Raw genomic sequence first — 18,416 nt, forward strand, 5'->3', positions numbered from 1 at the left:
CCTGTGCAGCAATGAGACAAGCCCAGAACCTGTGCAGCAATGAGACAAGCCCAGAACCCGTGCAGCAATGAGACAAGCCCAGAACCTGTGCAGCAATGAGACAAGCCCAGAACCTGTGCAGCAATGAGACAAGCCCAGACCTTGTACAGCAATGAGACAAGCCCAGACCTGGTACAGCAATGAGACAAGCCCAGACCTTGTACAGCAATGAGACAAGCCCAGAACCTGAGCTCTAGTGAGACAAGCCCAGACCCTGTGCACCAATGAGACAAGCCCAGACCCTGTGCAGCAATGATACAAGCCCAGAACTGTGCAGCAATGAGACAAGCCCAGAACCTGTGCAGCAATGAGACAAGCCCAGAACCTGTGCAGCAATGAGACAAGCCCAGAACCTGTGCAGCAATGAGACAAGCCCAGAACCTGTGCAGCAATGAGACAAGCCCAGAACCTGTGCAGCAATGAGACAAGCCCAGAACCTGTGCAGCAATGAGACAAGCCCAGAACCTGTGCAGCAATGAGACAAGCCCAGAACCTGTGCAGCAATGAGACAAGCCCAGACCTTGTACAGCAATGAGACAAGCCCAGAACCTGTGCAGCAATGAGACAAGCCCAGACCCTGTACAACAATGAGACAAGCCCAGAATCTGTGCAGAAATGAGAAAAGCCCTGACCCTGTACAGCAATGAAACAAGCGCAGAACCTGTGCAGCAATGAGACAAGCCCAGAACCTGGGCAGCAATGAGACAAGCCCAGACCCTGTACAGCAATGAGACAAGCCCAGACCCCATTCAGAAAAGAGACACGCCCAGACCCTGTGAAGCAATGAGACAAGCCCAGACACTGGACATCAATGAGGCAAGCCCAGACCCTGTGCAGCAGTGAGACAAGCCCAGACCCGGTGCAGCAATGAGACACGCCCAGACCCTGTGCAGCAATGAGACAAGCCCAGACACTGGACAGCAATGAGACTAGCCCAGACACTGGACAGCAATGAGACTAGCCCAGACCCTTTGCAGTAGTGAGACAAGCCCAGACACCGTGCAGCAATGAGACAAGCCCAGACCCTGTGCAGTAGTGAGACAAGCCAGACCCTGTACAGAAATTAGACAAGCCCAGAACCTGTGCTGTAGTGAGACAAGCCCAGACCCTGTGCAGCAATGAGACAAGCCCAGACCCTGTGCAGCAAAGAGACAAGCCCAGACCCTGTACAGCAATGAGACAGGCCCAGACCCCATTCAGCAATGAGACAAGCCCAGACCCTGTGCAGCAATGAGACAAGCCCAGACACTGGACAGCAATAAGACAAGCCCAGACCCTGTGCAGTAGTGAGAAAAGCCCAGACCCGGTACAGCAATTAGACAAGCCCAGAACCTGAGCTCTAGTGAGACAAGGCCAGACCCTGTGCACCAATGAGACAAGCACAGACCCTGTGCAGCAATGATACAAGCCCAGAACTGTGCAGCAATGAGACAAGCCCAGACCCTGAGCAGCAATAAGACAAGCCCAGACCCTGTGCAGCAATAAGACAAGCCCAGACACTGGAGAGCAATGAGACAAGCCCAGAACCTGTGCTGTAGTGAGACAAGCCATGACCCCGTGCAGCAATGAGACAAGCCCAGACGCCGCGAGGCAATGAGACAAGCCCAGACCCTGTACAGCAATGAGACAAGCCCAGACCCTGTGCAGTCATGAGACAAGGCCAGAACCTGTGCAGCAATGAGACAAGCCCAGAAATGTGCAGCAATGAGACAAGCCCAGAACCTGGGCAGCAATGAGACAAGCCCAGACCCTGTACAGCAATGAGACAAGCCCAGAATCTGTGCAGCAATGAGACAAGCCCTGACCCTGTACAGCAATGAGACACGCCCAAAACCTGTGCAGCAATGAGACAATCTCAGACCCTGTACAACAATGAGACAAGCCCAGAATCTGTGCAGCTATGAGACAAGCCCTGACCCTGTACAGCAATGAGACAAGCCCAGAACCTGTGCAGCAATGAGACAAGCCCAGAATCTGTGCAGAAATGAGGCAAGCCCTGACCCTGTACAGCAATGAGACAAGCCCAGAATCTGTGCAGCAATGAGACAAGCCCAGAATCTGTGCAGCAATGAGACAAGCCCACAACCTGTGCAACAATGAGACAAGCCCAGACCCTGTACAGCAATGAGACAAGCCCTGACTCTGTACAGCAATGAGACACGCCCAGAACCTGTGCAGCAATGAGACAAGCCCACAACCTGTGCAGCAATGAGACAAGCCCACAACCTGTACAGCAATGAGACAAGCCCTGACCCTGTTAAGCAATGAGACACGCCCAGACCCTGTGCAGCAATAAGACAAGCCCAGACACTGGAGAGCAATGAGACAAGCCCAGATCCTGTGCAGTAGTGAGACAAGCCCAGACCCCGTGCGGCAATGAGACAAGCCCAGACCCCGTGCGGCAATGAGACAAGCCCAGACCCCGTGCGGCAATGAGACAAGCCCAGACCCCGTGCGGCAATGAGACAAGCCCAGACCCCGTGCGGCAATGAGACAAGCCCAGGCTCTGTGCAGTAGTGAGACAAGCCCAGACCCTGTGCAGTAGTGAGACAAGCCCAGGCTCTGTGCAGTAGTGAGACAAGCCCAGACTCTGTGCAGTAGTGAGACAAGCCCAGACTCTGTGCAGTAGTGAGACAAGCCCAGACTCTGTGCAGTAGTGAGACAAGCCCAGACTCTGTGCAGTAGTGAGACAAGCCCAGACTCTGTGCAGTAGTGAGACAAGCCCAGACTCTGTGCAGTAGTGAGACAAGCCCAGACTCTGTGCAGTAGTGAGACAAGCCCAGACTCTGTGCAGTAGTGAGACAAGCCCAGACTCTGTGCAGTAGTGAGACAAGCCCAGACTCTGTGCAGTAGTGAGACAAGCCCAGACTCTGTGCAGTAGTGAGACAAGCCCAGACTCTGTGCAGTAGTGAGACAAGCCCAGACTCTGTGCAGTAGTGAGACAAGCCCAGACTCTGTGCAGTAGTGAGACAAGCCCAGACTCTGTGCAGTAGTGAGACAAGCCCAGACTCTGTGCAGTAGTGAGACAAGCCCAGACTCTGTGCAGTAGTGAGACAAGCCCAGACTCTGTGCAGTAGTGAGACAAGCCCAGACTCTGTGCAGTAGTGAGACAAGCCCAGACTCTGTGCAGTAGTGAGACAAGCCCAGACTCTGTGCAGTAGTGAGACAAGCCCAGACTCTGTGCAGTAGTGAGACAAGCCCAGACTCTGTGCAGTAGTGAGACAAGCCCAGACTCTGTGCAGTAGTGAGACAAGCCCAGACTCTGTGCAGTAGTGAGACAAGCCCAGACTCTGTGCAGTAGTGAGACAAGCCCAGACTCTGTGCAGTAGTGAGACAAGCCCAGACTCTGTGCAGTAGTGAGACAAGCCCAGACTCTGTGCAGTAGTGAGACAAGCCCAGACTCTGTGCAGTAGTGAGACAAGCCCAGACTCTGTGCAGTAGTGAGACAAGCCCAGACTCTGTGCAGTAGTGAGACAAGCCCAGACTCTGTGCAGTAGTGAGACAAGCCCAGACTCTGTGCAGTAGTGAGACAAGCCCAGACTCTGTGCAGTAGTGAGACAAGCCCAGACTCTGTGCAGTAGTGAGACAAGCCCAGACTCTGTGCAGTAGTGAGACAAGCCCAGACTCTGTGCAGTAGTGAGACAAGCCCAGACTCTGTGCAGTAGTGAGACAAGCCCAGACTCTGTGCAGTAGTGAGACAAGCCCAGACTCTGTGCAGTAGTGAGACAAGCCCAGACTCTGTGCAGTAGTGAGACAAGCCCAGACTCTGTGCAGTAGTGAGACAAGCCCAGACTCTGTGCAGTAGTGAGACAAGCCCAGACTCTGTGCAGTAGTGAGACAAGCCCAGACTCTGTGCAGTAGTGAGACAAGCCCAGACTCTGTGCAGTAGTGAGACAAGCCCAGACTCTGTGCAGTAGTGAGACAAGCCCAGACTCTGTGCAGTAGTGAGACAAGCCCAGACTCTGTGCAGTAGTGAGACAAGCCCAGACTCTGTGCAGTAGTGAGACAAGCCCAGACTCTGTGCAGTAGTGAGACAAGCCCAGACTCTGTGCAGTAGTGAGACAAGCCCAGACTCTGTGCAGTAGTGAGACAAGCCCAGACTCTGTGCAGTAGTGAGACAAGCCCAGACTCTGTGCAGTAGTGAGACAAGCCCAGACTCTGTGCAGTAGTGAGACAAGCCCAGACTCTGTGCAGTAGTGAGACAAGCCCAGACTCTGTGCAGTAGTGAGACAAGCCCAGACTCTGTGCAGTAGTGAGACAAGCCCAGACTCTGTGCAGTAGTGAGACAAGCCCAGACTCTGTGCAGTAGTGAGACAAGCCCAGACTCTGTGCAGTAGTGAGACAAGCCCAGACTCTGTGCAGTAGTGAGACAAGCCCAGACTCTGTGCAGTAGTGAGACAAGCCCAGACTCTGTGCAGTAGTGAGACAAGCCCAGACCTTGTACAGCAATGAGACAAGCCCAGAAACTGTGCTGTAGTGAGACAAGCCCAGACCCTGTGCACCAATGAGACAAGCCCAGACCCTGTGCAGCAATGATACAAGCCCAGAACTGTGCAGCAATGAGACAAGCCCAGAAACTGTGCAGCAATGAGACAAGCCCAGAAACTGTGCAGCAATGAGACAAGCCCAGAAACTGTGCAGCAATGAGACAAGCCCAGAAACTGTGCAGCAATGAGACAAGCCCAGACCCTGTACAGAAATGAGACAAGCCCAGAACCTGTGCAGCAATGAGACAAGCCCAGACCCTGCACAACAATGAGATAAGCCCAGAATCAGTGCAGAACTGAGACAAGCACTGACCCTGTACAGCAATGAGACAGGCCCAGAACCTGTGCAGCAATGAGACAAGCCCAGAACCAGTGCAGCAATGAGACAAGCACAGACCCTGTACAGCAATGAGACAAGCCCAGACCCCATTCAGCAATGAGACACGCCCAGACCCTGTGCAGCAATGAGACAAGCCCAGACACAGGACAGCAATGAGACAAGCCCAGACCCTGTACAGCAATTAGAGAAGCCCAGAACCTGTGCAGCAATGATACAAGCCCAGACCCCATGTAGCAATGAGACAAGCCCAGACCCTGTGCAGTAGTGAAACAAGCCCAGAACTTGTGCAGCAAGAAACAAGCCCAGACCCTCTGCATTAGTGAGACAAGCCCAGACCCTGTACAGCAATGAGTCAAGACCAGACCCTGTGGAGCAATGAGACAAGCCCAGACCCCGTGTAACAATGAGACAAGCCCAGACCCTGTGCAGCAGTGAGACAAGCCCAGACCCGGTGCAGCAATGAGACAAGCCCAGACACTGTGCAGCAATGAGACAAGCCCAGAACCTGTGCAGCAATGAGACAAGCCCAGAACCTGTGCAGCAATGAGACAAGCCCAGAACCTGTGCAGCAATGAGACAAGCCCAGACCCTGTGCAGCAATGAGACAAGCCCAGACCCTGTGCAGCAATGAGACAAGCCCAGACCCTGTACAGCAATGAGACAAGCCCAGAACCTGTGCAGCAATGAGACAAGACCAGAACCTGTGCAGCAATGAGACAATCCCAGACCATATAGAGCAATGAGACAAGCCCAAACCCTGTACAGCAATGAGACAAGCCCAGACCCTGTGCAGCAATGAGAGAAGCCCAGACCCTGTGCAGCAATAGAACAGGCCCAGACACTGGAGAGCAATGAGACAAGCCCAGACCCTGTGCAGTAGTGAGACAAGCCCAGACCCTGTGCAGCAATGAGACAAGCCCAGACCCTGTACAGCAATGAGACAAGCCCAGACCCTGTGCAGCCATGAGACAAGCCCAGAACCTGTGCAGCCATGAGACAAGCCCAGAACCTGTGCAGCAATGAGACAAGCCCAGAAATGTGCAGCAATGAGACAAGCCCAGAACCTGGGCAGCAATGAGACAAGCCCAGACCCTGTACAGCAATGAGACAAGCCCAGAATCTGTGCAGCAATGAGACAAGCCCTGACCCTGTACAGCAATGAGACACGCCCAGAACCTGTGCAGCAATGAGACAAGCCCAGACACTGTACAGCAATGAGACAAGCCCAGAATCTGTGCAGCAATGAGACAAGCCCTGACCCTGTACAGCAATGAGACAAGCCCAGAACCTGTGCAGCAATGAGTCAAGCACAGAATCTCTGCAGAAATGAGACAAGCCCAGACCCTGTACAGCAATGAGACAGGCCCAGACCCCATTCAGCAATGAGACAAGCCCAGACCCTGTGCAGCAATGAGACAAGCCCAGACACTGGACAGCAATGAGACAAGCCCAGACCCTGTGCAGTAGTGAGACAAGCCCAGACCCGGTCCAGCAATTAGACAAGCCCAGAAACTGAGCTCTAGTGAGACAAGGCCAGACCCTGTGCACCAATGAGACAAGGCCAGACCCTGTGCACCAATGAGACAAGCCCAGACCCTGTGCACCAATGAGACAAGCCCAGACCCTGTGCAGCAATGATACAAGCCCAGAACTGTGCAGCAATGAGACAAGCCCAGAACCTGTGCAGCAATGAGAAGCCCATACCTTGTACAGCAATGAGACAAGCCCAGAACCTGTGCAGCAATGAGACAAGCCCAGACCCTGTACAACAATGAGACAAGCCCAGAATCTGTGCAGAAATGAGACAAGCCATGACCCTGTACAGCAATGAGACAAGCCCAGAACCGGTGCAGCAATGAGACAAGCCCAGAACCTGTGCAGCAATGAGATAAGCCCAGACCCTGTACAGCAATGAGACAAGCCCAGACCCCATTCAGCAATGAGACACACCCAGACCCTGTGCAGCAATGAGACAAGCCCAGACCCTGTACAGCAATTAGACAAGCCCAGAACCTGTGCTGTAGTGAGACAAGCCCAGAACCTGTGCAGCAATGAGACAAGCCCAGAAATGTGCAGCAATGAGACAAGCCCAGAACCTGGGCAGCAATGAGACAAGCCCAGACCCTGTACAGCAATGAGACAAGCCCAGAATCTGTGCAGCAATGAGACAAGCCCAGAATCTGTACAGCAATGAGACACGCCCAGAAACTGTGCAGCAATGAGACAAGCCCACAATCTGTGCAGCAATGCGACAAGCCCTGACACTGTACAGCAATGAGACAAGCCCAGAACCTGTGCAGCAATGCGTCAAGCCCAGAATCTCTGCAGAAATGAGACAAGCAATGACCCTCTACAGCAATGAGACAAGCCCAGAACCTGTGCACCAATGAGACAAGCCCAGAATCTGTGCAGTAATGAGATAAGCCCTGACCCTGTACAGCAATGAGACAAGCCCAGAACCTGTGTAGCAATGAGACAAGCCCAGAACCTGTGCAGCAATGAGAAAAGCCCAGACCCTGTACAGCAATGAGACAGGCACAGACCCCTTTCAGCAATGAGACAAGCCCAGACACTGGACAGCAATGAGACAAGCCCAGACCCTGTACAGTAGTGAGACAAGCCCAGTCCCGGTCCAGCAATTAGACAAGCCCAGAACCTGAGCTCTAGTGAGACAAGCCCAGACCCTGTGCACCAATGAGACAAGCCCAGACCCTGTGCACCAATGAGACAAGCCCAGACCCTGTGCACCAATGAGACAAGCCCAGACCCTGTGCACCAATGATACAAGCCCAGAACTGTGCAGCAATGAGACAAGCCCAGAACCTGTGCAGCAATGAGACAAGACCAGACCTTGAACAGCAATGAGACAAGCCCAGAACCTGTGCAGCAATGAGACAAGCCCAGACCCTGTACAACAATGAGACAAGCCCAGAATCTGTGCAGAAATGAGACAACCCTGACCCTGTCCAGCAATGAGACAAGCCCAGAACCTGTGCAGCAATGAGACAAGCCCAGAACCTGTGCAGCAATGAGACAAGCCCAGACCCCATTCAGCAATGAGACACACCCAGACCCTGTGCAGCAATGAGACAAGCCCAGACACTGGACAGCAATGAGACAAGCCCAGACCCTGTGCAGTAGTGAGACAAGCCCAGACACCGTGCAGCAATGACACAAGCCCAGAACCTGTGCAGTAGTGAGACAAGCCCAGACCCTGAACAGCAATTAGACAAGCGCAGAACCTGTGCTGTAGTAAGACAAGCCCAGACCCTGTGCAGCAAAGAGACAAGCCCAGAACCTGTGCAGCAATGAGACAAGCCCAGACCCTGTACAACAATGAGACAAGCCCAGAATCTGTGCAGAAATGAGACAAGCCATGACCCTGTACAGCAATGAGACAAGCCCAGAACCGGTGCAGCAATGAGACAAGCCCAGAACCTGTGCAGCAATGAGATAAGCCCAGACCCTGTACAGCAATGAGACAAGCCCAGACCCCATTCAGCAATGAGACACACCCAGACCCTGTGCAGCAATGAGACAAGCCCAGACCCTGTACAGCAATTAGACAAGCCCAGAACCTGTGCTGTAGTGAGACAAGCCCAGAACCTGTGCAGCAATGAGACAAGCCCAGAAATGTGCAGCAATGAGACAAGCCCAGAACCTGGGCAGCAATGAGACAAGCCCAGACCCTGTACAGCAATGAGACAAGCCCAGAATCTGTGCAGCAATGAGACAAGCCCAGAATCTGTACAGCAATGAGACACGCCCAGAAACTGTGCAGCAATGAGACAAGCCCACAATCTGTGCAGCAATGCGACAAGCCCTGACACTGTACAGCAATGAGACAAGCCCAGAACCTGTGCAGCAATGCGTCAAGCCCAGAATCTCTGCAGAAATGAGACAAGCAATGACCCTCTACAGCAATGAGACAAGCCCAGAACCTGTGCACCAATGAGACAAGCCCAGAATCTGTGCAGTAATGAGATAAGCCCTGACCCTGTACAGCAATGAGACAAGCCCAGAACCTGTGTAGCAATGAGACAAGCCCAGAACCTGTGCAGCAATGAGAAAAGCCCAGACCCTGTACAGCAATGAGACAGGCACAGACCCCTTTCAGCAATGAGACAAGCCCAGACACTGGACAGCAATGAGACAAGCCCAGACCCTGTACAGTAGTGAGACAAGCCCAGTCCCGGTCCAGCAATTAGACAAGCCCAGAACCTGAGCTCTAGTGAGACAAGCCCAGACCCTGTGCACCAATGAGACAAGCCCAGACCCTGTGCACCAATGAGACAAGCCCAGACCCTGTGCACCAATGAGACAAGCCCAGACCCTGTGCACCAATGATACAAGCCCAGAACTGTGCAGCAATGAGACAAGCCCAGAACCTGTGCAGCAATGAGACAAGACCAGACCTTGAACAGCAATGAGACAAGCCCAGAACCTGTGCAGCAATGAGACAAGCCCAGACCCTGTACAACAATGAGACAAGCCCAGAATCTGTGCAGAAATGAGACAACCCTGACCCTGTCCAGCAATGAGACAAGCCCAGAACCTGTGCAGCAATGAGACAAGCCCAGAACCTGTGCAGCAATGAGACAAGCCCAGACCCCATTCAGCAATGAGACACACCCAGACCCTGTGCAGCAATGAGACAAGCCCAGACACTGGACAGCAATGAGACAAGCCCAGACCCTGTGCAGTAGTGAGACAAGCCCAGACACCGTGCAGCAATGACACAAGCCCAGAACCTGTGCAGTAGTGAGACAAGCCCAGACCCTGAACAGCAATTAGACAAGCGCAGAACCTGTGCTGTAGTAAGACAAGCCCAGACCCTGTGCAGCAAAGAGACAAGCCCAGAACCTGTGCAGCAAAGAGACAAGCCCAGACCCTGTACAGCAATGAGACAAGCCCAGACCCTGTGCAGCAAGGAGACAAGCCCAGACCCTGTACAGCAATGAGACAAGCCCAGACCCTGTACAGCAATGCGACAAGCCCAGACGCTGTGCAGCAATGAGATAAGCCCAGACCCTGTGCAGCAATGAGACAAGCCAGAAACTGTTCAGCAATGAGACAAGCCCAGACCCTTTGCTGCAATGAGACAAGCCCAGACCCTGTGCAGCAATGAGACAAGCCCAAACCCCGTACAGCAATGGGACAAGCGAAGATCCTGTACAGCAATGAGACAGGCCCAGACCCTGTGCAGCAAAGAGAGAAGCCCAGACCCCGTGCAGAAATGAGACAAGCCCAGACACTGTGCAGCAATTAGACAAGCCCAGACACTGTGCAGCAATGAGACAAGCCCAGACCCTGTACAGCAATGAGACAAGCCCAGACCCTGTGCAGCAATGAGAGAAACCCAGACCCTGTGCAGCAATGAGAGAAGCCCAGACCCTGTGCAGCAATAAGACAAGCCCAGACACTGGAGAGCAATGAGACAATCCCAGACCCTGTGCTGTAGTGAGACAAGCCCAGACCCCGTGCAGTAATGACACAAGCCCAGACCCTATTCAGCAAAGAGACAAGCCCAGACCCTGTGCAGCAATGATACAAGCCCTGAACTGTGCAGCAATGAGACAAGCCCAGAACCTGTGCAGCAATGAGACAAGCCCAGAACCTGTGCAGCAATGAGACAAGCCCAGAACCCGTGCAGCAATGAGACAAGCCCAGAACCTGTGCAGCAATGAGACAAGCCCAGAACCTGTGCAGCAATGAGACAAGCCCAGACCTTGTACAGCAATGAGACAAGCCCAGACCTGGTACAGCAATGAGACAAGCCCAGACCTTGTACAGCAATGAGACAAGCCCAGAACCTGAGCTCTAGTGAGACAAGCCCAGACCCTGTGCACCAATGAGACAAGCCCAGACCCTGTGCAGCAATGATACAAGCCCAGAACTGTGCAGCAATGAGACAAGCCCAGAACCTGTGCAGCAATGAGACAAGCCCAGAACCTGTGCAGCAATGAGACAAGCCCAGAACCTGTGCAGCAATGAGACAAGCCCAGAACCTGTGCAGCAATGAGACAAGCCCAGAACCTGTGCAGCAATGAGACAAGCCCAGAACCTGTGCAGCAATGAGACAAGCCCAGAACCTGTGCAGCAATGAGACAAGCCCAGAACCTGTGCAGCAATGAGACAAGCCCAGACCTTGTACAGCAATGAGACAAGCCCAGAACCTGTGCAGCAATGAGACAAGCCCAGACCCTGTACAACAATGAGACAAGCCCAGAATCTGTGCAGAAATGAGACAAGCCCTGACCCTGTACAGCAATGAAACAAGCGCAGAACCTGTGCAGCAATGAGACAAGCCCAGAACCTGGGCAGCAATGAGACAAGCCCAGACCCTGTACAGCAATGAGACAAGCCCAGACCCCATTCAGAAAAGAGACACGCCCAGACCCTGTGAAGCAATGAGACAAGCCCAGACACTGGACATCAATGAGGCAAGCCCAGACCCTGTGCAGCAGTGAGACAAGCCCAGACCCTGTGCAGCAAAGAGACAAGCCCAGAACCTGTACAGCAATGAGACAAGCCAAGACCCTGTGCAGCCATGAGACAAGCCCAGAACCTGTGCAGCAATGAGACAAGCCCAGAACCTGTGCAGCAAAGAGTCAAGCCCAGAATCTGTGCAGAAATGAGACAAGCCCTGACCCTGTACAGCAATGAGACAAGCCCAGAACCTGTGCAGCAATGAGACAAGCCCAGACCCTGTACAGCAATGAGACAGGCCCAGACCCCATTCAGCAATGAGACAAGCCCAGACACTGTGCAGCAATGAGACAAGGCCAGACACTGGACAGCAATAAGACAAGCGCAGACCCTGTGCAGTAGTGAGAAAAGCCCAGACCCGGTACAGCAATTAGACAAGCCCAGAACCTGAGCACTAGTGAGACAAGCCCAGACCCTGTGCAGCAATGAGACAAGCCCAGACCCTGTGCAGCAATGATACAAGCCCAGAACTGTGCAGCAATGAGACAAGCCCAGAACCTGTGCAGCAATGAGACAAGCCCAGAACCTGTGCAGCAATGAGACAAGCCCAGACCTTGTACAGCAATGAGACAAGCCCAGAACCTGTACAACAGTGAGACAAGCCCAGAATCTGTGCAGAAATGAGACAAGCCCTGACTCTGTACAGCAATGAGACAAGCCCAGAACCTGTGCAGCAATGAGACAAGCCCAGAACCTGTGCAGCAATGAGACAAGCCCAGACCCTGTACAGCAATTAGACAAGCCCAGACCCCATTCAGCAATGAGACACGCCCAGACCCTGTGCAGCAATGAGACAAGCCCAGACACTGGACAGCAATGAGACTAGCCCAGACACTGGACAGCAATGAGACTAGCCCAGACCCTTTGCAGTAGTGAGACAAGCCCAGACACCGTGCAGCAATGAGACAAGCCCAGACCCTGTGCAGTAGTGAGACAAGCCAGACCCTGTACAGAAATTAGACAAGCCCAGAACCTGTGCTGTAGTGAGACAAGCCCAGACCCTGTGCAGCAATGAGACAAGCCCAGACCCTGTGCAGCAAAGAGACAAGCCCAGACCCTGTACAGCAATGAGACAGGCCCAGACCCTGTGCAGCAATGAGACAAGCCCAGACACTGGACAGCAATAAGACAAGCCCAGACCCTGTGCAGTAGTGAGAAAAGCCCAGACCCGGTACAGCAATTAGACAAGCCCAGAACCTGAGCTCTAGTGAGACAAGGCCAGACCCTGTGCACCAATGAGACAAGCACAGACCCTGTGCAGCAATGATACAAGCCCAGAACTGTGCAGCAATGAGACAAGCCCAGACCCTGAGCAGCAATAAGACAAGCCCAGACCCTGTGCAGCAATAAGACAAGCCCAGACACTGGAGAGCAATGAGACAAGCCCAGAACCTGTGCTGTAGTGAGACAAGCCATGACCCCGTGCAGCAATGAGACAAGCCCAGACGCCGCGAGGCAATGAGACAAGCCCAGACCCTGTACAGCAATGAGACAAGCCCAGACCCTGTGCAGTCATGAGACAAGGCCAGAACCTGTGCAGCAATGAGACAAGCCCAGAAATGTGCAGCAATGAGACAAGCCCAGAACCTGGGCAGCAATGAGACAAGCCCAGACCCTGTACAGCAATGAGACAAGCCCAGAATCTGTGCAGCAATGAGACAAGCCCTGACCCTGTACAGCAATGAGACACGCCCAAAACCTGTGCAGCAATGAGACAATCTCAGACCCTGTACAACAATGAGACAAGCCCAGAATCTGTGCAGCTATGAGAAAAGCCCTGACCCTGTACAGCAATGAGACAAGCCCAGAACCTGTGCAGCAATGAGACAAGCCCAGAATCTGTGCAGAAATGAGGCAAGCCCTGACCCTGTACAGCAATGAGACAAGCCCAGAATCTGTGCAGCAATGAGACAAGCCCAGAATCTGTGCAGCAATGAGACAAGCCCACAACCTGTGCAACAATGAGACAAGCCCAGACCCTGTACAGCAATGAGACAAGCCCTGACTCTGTACAGCAATGAGACACGCCCAGAACCTGTGCAGCAATGAGACAAGCCCACAACCTGTGCAGCAATGAGACAAGCCCTGACCCTGTTAAGCAATGAGACACGCCCAGACCCTGTGCAGCAATAAGACAAGCCCAGACACTGGAGAGCAATGAGACAAGCCCAGATCCTGTTTAATAGTGAGACAAGCCCAGACCCCGTGCGGCAATGAGACAAGCCCAGACCCCGTGCGGCAATGAGACAAGCCCAGACCCCGTGCGGCAATGAGACAAGCCCAGACCCCGTGCGGCAATGAGACAAGCCCAGACCCCGTGCGGCAATGAGACAAGCCCAGGCTCTGTGCAGTAGTGAGACAAGCCCAGGCTCTGTGCAGTAGTGAGACAAGCCCAGGCTCTGTGCAGTAGTGAGACAAGCCCAGACTCTGTGCAGTAGTGAGACAAGCCCAGACTCTGTGCAGTAGTGAGACAAGCCCAGACTCTGTGCAGTAGTGAGACAAGCCCAGACTCTGTGCAGTAGTGAGACAAGCCCAGACTCTGTGCAGTAGTGAGACAAGCCCAGACTCTGTGCAGTAGTGAGACAAGCCCAGACTCTGTGCAGTAGTGAGACAAGCCCAGACTCTGTGCAGTAGTGAGACAAGCCCAGACTCTGTGCAGTAGTGAGACAAGCCCAGACTCTGTGCAGTAGTGAGACAAGCCCAGACTCTGTGCAGTAGTGAGACAAGCCCAGACTCTGTGCAGTAGTGAGACAAGCCCAGACTCTGTGCAGTAGTGAGACAAGCCCAGACTCTGTGCAGTAGTGAGACAAGCCCAGACTCTGTGCAGTAGTGAGCCAAGCCCAGACTCTGTGCAGTAGTGAGCCAAGCCCAGACTCTGTGCAGTAGTGAGCCAAGCCCAGACTCTGTGCAGTAGTGAGCCAAGCCCAGACTCTGTGCAGTAGTGAGCCAAGCCCAGACTCTGTGCAGTAGTGAGCCAAGCCCAGACTCTGTGCAGTAGTGAGACAAGCCCAGACTCTGTGCAGTAGTGAGACAAGCCCAGACTCTGTGCAGTAGTGAGACAAGCCCAGACTCTGTGCAGTAGTGAGACAAGCCCAGACTCTGTGCAGTAGTGAGACAAGCCCAGACTCTGTGCAGTAGTGAGACAAGCCCAGACTCTGTGCAGTAGTGAGACAAGCCCAGACTCTGTGCAGTAGTGAGACAAGCCCAGACTCTGTGCAGTAGTGAGACAAGCCCAGACTCTGTGCAGTAGTGAGACAAGCCCAGACTCTGTGCAGTAGTGAGACAAGCCCAGACTCTGTGCAGTAGTGAGACAAGCCCAGACTCTGTGCAGTAGTGAGACAAGCCCAGACTCTGTGCAGTAGTGAGACAAGCCCAGACTCTGTGCAGTAGTGAGACAAGCCCAGACTCTGTGCAGTAGTGAGACAAGCCCAGACTCTGTGCAGTAGTGAGACAAGCCCAGACTCTGTGCAGTAGTGAGACAAGCCCAGACTCTGTGCAGTAGTGAGACAAGCCCAGACTCTGTGCAGTAGTGAGACAAGCCCAGACTCTGTGCAGTAGTGAGACAAGCCCAGACTCTGTGCAGTAGTGAGACAAGCCCAGACTCTGTGCAGTAGTGAGACAAGCCCAGACTCTGTGCAGTAGTGAGACAAGCCCAGACTCTGTGCAGTAGTGAGACAAGCCCAGACTCTGTGCAGTAGTGAGACAAGCCCAGACTCTGTGCAGTAGTGAGACAAGCCCAGACTCTGTGCAGTAGTGAGACAAGCCCAGACTCTGTGCAGTAGTGAGACAAGCCCAGACTCTGTGCAGTAGTGAGACAAGCCCAGACTCTGTGCAGTAGTGAGACAAGCCCAGACTCTGTGCAGTAGTGAGACAAGCCCAGACTCTGTGCAGTAGTGAGACAAGCCCAGACTCTGTGCAGTAGTGAGACAAGCCCAGACTCTGTGCAGTAGTGAGACAAGCCCAGACTCTGTGCAGTAGTGAGACAAGCCCAGACTCTGTGCAGTAGTGAGACAAGCCCAGACTCTGTGCAGTAGTGAGACAAGCCCAGACTCTGTGCAGTAGTGAGACAAGCCCAGACTCTGTGCAGTAGTGAGACAAGCCCAGACTCTGTGCAGTAGTGAGACAAGCCCAGACTCTGTGCAGTAGTGAGACAAGCCCAGACTCTGTGCAGTAGTGAGACAAGCCCAGACTCTGTGCAGTAGTGAGACAAGCCCAGACTCTGTGCAGTAGTGAGACAAGCCCAGACTCTGTGCAGTAGTGAGACAAGCCCAGACTCTGTGCAGTAGTGAGACAAGCCCAGACTCTGTGCAGTAGTGAGACAAGCCCAGACTCTGTGCAGTAGTGAGACAAGCCCAGACTCTGTGCAGTAGTGAGACAAGCCCAGACTCTGTGCAGTAGTGAGACAAGCCCAGACTCTGTGCAGTAGTGAGACAAGCCCAGACTCTGTGCAGTAGTGAGACAAGCCCAGACTCTGTGCAGTAGTGAGACAAGCCCAGACTCTGTGCAGTAGTGAGACAAGCCCAGACTCTGTGCAGTAGTGAGACAAGCCCAGACTCTGTGCAGCAAAGAGCCAAGCCCAGACCCTGTACAGCAATGAGACAAGCCCAGAACCTGTGCAGCCATGAGACAAGACCAGAACCTGTGCAGCAATGAGACAAGCCCAGAACCTGTGCAGCAATGAGACAAGCCCAGAACCTGTGCAGCAATGAGACAAGCCCAGACCCTGTACAGCAATGAGACAAGCCCAGAATCTGTGCAGCAATGAGACAAGCCCTGACCCTGTACAGCAATGAGACAAGCCCAGACCCTGTACAGCAATGAGACAAGCCCAGAATCTGTGCAGCAATGAGACAAGCCCTGACCCTGTACAGCAATGAGACAAGCCCAGAACCTGTGCAGCAATGAGACAAGCCCAGAACCTGTGCAGCAATGAGACAAGCCCAGACCCTGTACAGCAATGAGACAAGCCCAGAATCTGTGCAGCAATGAGACAAGCCCTGACCCTGTACAGCAATGAGACAAGCCCTGACCCTGTACAGCAATGAGACAAGCCCACAACCTGTTCAGCAATGAGACAAGCCCAGAATCTGAGCAGCAATGAGACAAGCCCTGACCCTGTACAGCAATGAGACACGCCCAGAACCTGTGCAGCAATGAGACAAGCCCAGACACTGGACAGCAATGAGAAAAGCTCAGACCCTGTGCAGTAGTGAGACAAGCCCAGACCCGGTACAGCAAGTAGACAAGCCCAGAACCTGTGCTCTAGTGAGACAAGCCCAGACCGGGTGCACCAATGAGACAAGCCCAGACCCTGTGCAGCAATGATACAAGCCCAGAACTGTGCAGCAATGAGAGAAGCCGAGAACCTGTGCAGCAATGAGACAAGCCCAGACCTTGTACAGCAATGAGACAAGCCCAGACCCCATTCAGCAATGAGACAAGCCCAGACCCTGTGCAGCAATGAGACAAGCCCAGACCCTGTGCAGCAATGAGACAAGCCCAGACACTGGACAGCAATGAGACAAGCCCAGACCCTGTGCATTAGTGAGACAAGCCCAGACCCCGTGCAGCAATGAGACAAGCCAAGACCCTGTGCAGTAGTGAGACAAGCCCAGACCCGATACAGCAATTAGACAAGCCCAGAACCTGTGCGGTTGTGAGACAAGCCCAGACCCTGTGCACCAATGAGACAAGCCCAGACCCACTTCAGCAATGAGACAAGACCAGACCCTGTTTAGCAATGAGACAAGCCCAGACACTGGACAGCAATGAGACAAGCCCAGACCCTGTGCAGTAGTGAGACAAGCCCAGACCCCGTGCAGCAATGAGACAAGCCCAGACGCTGTGCAGTAGTGAGACAAGCCCAGACTCTGTGCAGTAGTGAGAAAAGCCCAGACTCTGTGCAGCAAAGAGCCAAGCCCAGACCCTGTACAGCAATGAGACAAGCCCAGAACCTGTGCAGCCATGAGACAAGACCAGAACCTGTGCAGCAATGAGACAAGCCCAGAACCTGTGCAGCAATGAGACAAGCCCAGAACCTGTGCAGCAATGAGACAAGCCCAGACCCTGTACAGCAATGAGACAAGCCCAGAATCTGTGCAGCAATGAGACAAGCCGTGACCCTGTACAGCAATGAGACAAGCCCTGACCCTGTACAGCAATGAGACACGCCCAGAATCTGTGCAGCAATGAGACAAGCCCAGACCCTGTACAGCAATGAGACACACCCAGACCCCATTCAGCAATGAGACACACCCAGACCATGTGCAGGAATGAGACAAGCCCAGACACTGGACAGCAATGAGACAAGCCCAGACCCTGTGCAGTAGTGAGACAAGCCCAGACACCGTGCAGCAATGACACAAGCCCAGACCCTGTGCAGTAGTGAGACAAGCCCAGACCCTGTACAGCAATTAGACAAGCCCAGAACCTGTGCTGTAGTGAGACAAGCCCAGACCCTGTGCAGTAGTGAGACAAGCCCAGACTCTGTGCAGTAGTGAGACAAGCCCAGACTCTGTGCAGTAGTGAGACAAGCCCAGACTCTGTGCAGTAGTGAGACAAGCCCAGACTCTGTGCAGTAGTGAGACAAGCCCAGACTCTGTGCAGTAGTGAGACAAGCCCAGACTCTGTGCAGTAGTGAGACAAGCCCAGACTCTGTGCAGTAGTGAGACAAGCCCAGACTCTGTGCAGTAGTGAGACAAGCCCAGACTCTGTGCAGTAGTGAGACAAGCCCAGACTCTGTGCAGTAGTGAGACAAGCCCAGACTCTGTGCAGTAGTGAGACAAGCCCAGACTCTGTGCAGTAGTGAGACAAGCCCAGACTCTGTGCAGTAGTGAGACAAGCCCAGACTCTGTGCAGTAGTGAGACAAGCCCAGACTCTGTGCAGTAGTGAGACAAGCCCAGACTCTGTGCAGTAGTGAGACAAGCCCAGACTCTGTGCAGTAGTGAGACAAGCCCAGACTCTGTGCAGTAGTGAGACAAGCCCAGACTCTGTGCAGTAGTGAGACAAGCCCAGACTCTGTGCAGTAGTGAGACAAGCCCAGACTCTGTGCAGTAGTGAG

This window comes from Carcharodon carcharias, chromosome 2 (assembly GCF_017639515.1).
Source record: "Carcharodon carcharias isolate sCarCar2 chromosome 2, sCarCar2.pri, whole genome shotgun sequence".
Lineage (NCBI taxonomy): Eukaryota > Metazoa > Chordata > Chondrichthyes > Lamniformes > Lamnidae > Carcharodon > Carcharodon carcharias.